Source organism: Sinocyclocheilus grahami, unplaced genomic scaffold, assembly GCF_001515645.1.
Source record: "Sinocyclocheilus grahami isolate Dianchi unplaced genomic scaffold, SAMN03320097.WGS_v1.1 scaffold158.1, whole genome shotgun sequence".
NCBI classification, from domain to species: domain Eukaryota; kingdom Metazoa; phylum Chordata; class Actinopteri; order Cypriniformes; family Cyprinidae; genus Sinocyclocheilus; species Sinocyclocheilus grahami.
Window position 1 is genome coordinate 140,336 of NW_015505337.1, and position 4,173 is coordinate 144,508.

The 4,173-nt window shown below is 45.6% G+C and overlaps 5 non-coding genes across 5 annotated transcripts; all 5 read right to left on the minus strand.

Annotated features, from left to right (window-relative positions):
• Positions 1-438: 438 nt before the first annotated feature.
• trnat-cgu (transfer RNA threonine (anticodon CGU)) lies at positions 439-512 on the minus strand. The gene has a single exon. It is a non-coding gene; the product is annotated as a tRNA-Thr (tRNA).
• A 465-nt stretch (positions 513-977) lies between these two features.
• trnat-agu (transfer RNA threonine (anticodon AGU)) lies at positions 978-1,051 on the minus strand. Its single transcript has one exon. It is a non-coding gene; the product is annotated as a tRNA-Thr (tRNA).
• Positions 1,052-1,181: 130 nt separating this feature from the next.
• trnat-ugu (transfer RNA threonine (anticodon UGU)) lies at positions 1,182-1,255 on the minus strand. The gene has a single exon. It is a non-coding gene; the product is annotated as a tRNA-Thr (tRNA).
• Positions 1,256-1,400: 145 nt separating this feature from the next.
• Positions 1,401-1,474, minus strand: trnat-ugu (transfer RNA threonine (anticodon UGU)). The gene has a single exon. It is a non-coding gene; the product is annotated as a tRNA-Thr (tRNA).
• A 170-nt stretch (positions 1,475-1,644) lies between these two features.
• trnat-ugu (transfer RNA threonine (anticodon UGU)) lies at positions 1,645-1,718 on the minus strand. Its single transcript has one exon. It is a non-coding gene; the product is annotated as a tRNA-Thr (tRNA).
• Between the last annotated feature and the right edge of the window lie 2,455 nt (positions 1,719-4,173).

Sequence of the window (4,173 nt, forward strand, 5' to 3'; positions counted from 1 at the left end):
GAGGGCGAGTCAGAGGATGAAAGCATTACGGAGTAGAGGCCAGAGACGCGCAGGCAAGGCACTGGACAGCTAAAGAGTGTTTGTTGGTTAAGGCTAGCAGGGATACAGCAAAAACTACTGGGTATGCTCAAATTAATTTAACGTAATTTTTCTTACACTGTACAACAACAATTACTTTTTTGGCATTATTGTACGAGTTAGGTTTAGAGTTGGGGTAGGTGTAGACGTTAATAAAACTCAATTGAATAGGTAGAAAAAACAATTTATTGTTATCTTTCGGGTCTTTGCTGTGACCCTTCTAGCCACAACATTGTTTTTTGGCAGATGAGGTGGGGCAGTATACTAACGGAACGGCCTGCTGCCTTTGCACTCCTCGCTACCCCTGTTCGGAGTGCGATCTCAGAAAAGCATGATCTTGACGGACGCGAGCACTGCCAAAGGCACTGCTGGGATTCGAACCCAGGATCTCCTGTTTACGAGAAAGGCACTTTTACCAACTAAGCCACAGCACCAAAAGACATGCACATGCACAGACTCCAGGAGGGCGGCTCAGAGGATTGAGCCATCCAGCGGTGAGGCCAATGGTCCACGGGCCTGGCCCTTGACAGTTTAAAACAGCTTATTTACAACTTTCTTTTGCCGGAGTGCAACAGTGTGCAGTGTAAGGCTTAACAAAATTCCAAAGGCCACGTCTCTGGTGGGACTCGAACCCACAACCTTTCAATAGACTCATCAGGCAGTCTAGACGTCCAATGTGCTATACATTGCGCAACAGAGTCTGCCCATGAGCCAGAAAGAGGCACATGAAAATTTCTCCTCTAGCTTTGTGCCTAACCAATGCTGAGAGATCACACGCTCTGTGGGCAGGAAGGACAGGTCCTCATGCCTCTGCACAATTGAAGTTTGACTCAAAAAGCAGCGACACCATCAGGGCCACCTATCGAAGAAATGGCCCAGAGAGAAATCAACCAGTGGAACGGCACCACTGGGATTTGAACCCAGGATCTCCTGTTTACTAGACAGGCGCTTTGACCAACTAAGCCACGGCGCCAGCTACAAGTACTGTTTCTGGTCCACGGGCCTGGCCCTGGCCCTGGACGTCTTAAAACAGCTTATTTACAACTTTCTGTTGCCGGAGTGCAACAGTGTGCAGTGTAAGGCTTAACAAAATGCCAAAGCCCCGACTCTGGTGGGACTCGAACCCAGGATCTTCTGTTTACAAGTCAGGTGCTTTGACCAGCTAAGCCACAGAGCCCAGCCGCCCAGATGCATTAGCCCAGGCCATCATTCTTCGGCAGAAGCTGAGGGGAGGTTTGAAAATGAAAGAGCCTACAGGCCTTGCGCTCATCTGCAACCCCTTTGCATTCCGTTCTCGGAAAGAAAAGCTGTGCTCTCCCAAAAGGCACTGCTGGGTTTCAAACCCAGGATCTCCTGTTTACAAGACAGGCGCTTTAACCAACTAAGCCACAGCACCAAAAGACATGCACAGACTCCAGGAGGGCGGCTCAGAGGATCAAGCTATCCAGCGGTGAGGCCAATGGTCCACGGGCCTGGCCCTGGACAGGTTAAAATAGCTTATTTACAACTTTTTGTTGCCGGAGTGCAACAGTGTGCAGTGTAAGGCTTAACAAAATTCCAAAGCCACGACTCTGGTGGGTGTCGAACCCAGGATCTCCTGTTTACAAGACAGGCGCTTTAACCAACTAAGCCACAGCACCAAAAGACATGCACAGACTCCAGGAGGGCGGCTCAGAGGATCAAGCTATCCAGCGGTGAGGCCAATGGTCCACGGGCCTGGCCCTGGACAGGTTAAAATAGCTTATTTACAACTTTTTGTTGCCGGAGTGCAACAGTGTGCAGTGTAAGGCTTAACAAAATTCCAAAGCCACGACTCTGGTGGCACTCGAACCCACAACCTTTTAATGGCTTCATCAGGCAGTCTAGAAGTCCAATGCGCCACAGAGCCTGCCCAGGAGCCTGGAAGAGGCACATGAAAATTTCTCCTCTGGCTTTGTGCCTGACCAATGCTGAGAGGTCACACGCTCTGTGGGTAGGAAGGACAGGTCCTCAGGCCTCTGCACAATTGAAGTGTGACTCAAGAAGCAGAGACACCGTCGGGCCACCTATCAAAGAAATAGCCCAGAGAGAAAATCTACCAGTGTAGAAGCACCGCTGGGCTTCGAACCCAACATTTCCTGTTTACAAGTCAGGTGCTTTGACCAGCTAAGCCACAACGCCCAGCTGCCCAGATGCATTAGCCCAGGCCATCATTCTTCGGCAGAAGCTGAGGGGAGGTTTGCAAATGAAAGAGCCTACAGCCTTGCGCTCGACTGCAACCCCTTTGCATTCCGTTCTCGGAAGGAAAAGCTGGGCTCCCCTAGGAGCAGCCCGTGCTCTCCCTAAAGGATTTGAACCCAGGATCTCCTGTTTACTAGACAGGCGCTTTAACCTAATAAGCCACAGCATCAGCTACAAGTACTGATTCTGGGAGGGCGAGTCAGAGGATCAAAGCATTCCACAGCGCCCATCTACCCAGATGTATTAGCCCAGGCCGTCATTCTTCGGCAGAAGCAGAGGGGAGGTTTGCAAATGAAACAGCCTACAGGCTTTGCACTCGTCCACAACCCCATTGCGTTTTTTTGTCTCAGAATGTGACAGTCAGTGACCAGGAATGTTCAATATTCATATTCACCCGAACTGTTTGTAGTTAAAGAGAACAATATGAGTAGAAAGGGCTCTGCCGAAACTCATTCTCACAGGCATTTTTGATTCTTTTTTTAAAGTTTCATACCTGAACCTAATGTTTCTATAGTACCTTTTTGAAATGCTTTTGGATCATTTAAAAATATCTTTTGAATTGAAAGAATTCAAAACCATAAAGCTAAGTAGCTAACTTCAACCATAAAAATTGCAATAAAATAAATATTAACTGAAATCATATTCAAAACCATAAAGCTAAGTAGCTAACTTCAACCATAAAAATTGCAATAAAATAAATATTAACTGAAATCATATTCAAAACCATAAAGCTAAGTAGCTAACTTCAACCATAAAAATTGCAATAAAATAAATATTAACTGAAATCATATTCAAAACCATAAAGCTAAGTAGCTAACTTCAACCATAAAAATTGCAATAAAATAAATATTAACTGAAATCATATTATTGTAGAGGTGGAACCTCTGGATTGTTCTGATAGACCTTTGAAAACTGGTGACTCCGGTAAGAGAGTAAAGGGCTCAGAGAGTCACATCCAAGAAAGCTTTAATGAGTTGGGTTTATACAGGCCACTTTGGTGAGCATAAATGTATACAAGCAAAAGTATTTGCGTATTTGCGGTGTGTATGTGTGTGTGGTTTTTCTGCATGAACACACACAACTTTAAAGTTCGGATGCTCACTGTGACCCAGTGCGTGTGGTGTATAAAACGCAGTGTCTTAAAGGATATGTGTATAGGTATCAGCAGGATGAAAGATGTGCAAACTAAAGTAAGAAACTAAAGGAAAAGACTTTCCTACATTTCCGCTCCCAAATTTAGTATCTAAATTTGTAATTATTTAGGAAAGTCTCATTGTCAGTTACTATTTTCTTCCTCATCCTCCCACGATGGCAACTTAACTAACCGGGCAACAGGCCGTAGATAAGTGCGGCCTTTCACTTGCACTTCTGCAGTGCGTATACGATTATCTACTCCTGCAAAAGTTTTAGTTACTCTGCCAATAGGCCACAAAGCTCGGGGCAACTGTGGATCAACTATCATGACGATCTGTTCGGTACTCAGATTGGCAGTGTCCTTTTGTCATTTTTGGCGGGCCTGTAGGCTTGGTAAGTAATGCCGGATAAAGTTTACCCAAAAGTGATCGGCTAAAATTTGGCTGTGTCGCCACCGTCTTCTCCCTAACAGATCACTAGATGAGTAGATTGCTTGTAGGAATGAGGCATCCCGACGACCCATCAGTAACAGATTCGGTGTGACAGGGTCTGGGTCGGCAACATCTGGCAATAAAATAAATATTAACTGAAATCATATTCAAAACCATAAAGCTAAGTAGCTAACTTCAACCATAAAAATTGGTTGAGGATTCTCTACCAACACTGTACGCAAGACTGCTTCAGTCACTGTTCGATTGCCCAAGACTACCCGAAGAGCAGTTGAGCAGTTTCGTACCTCTC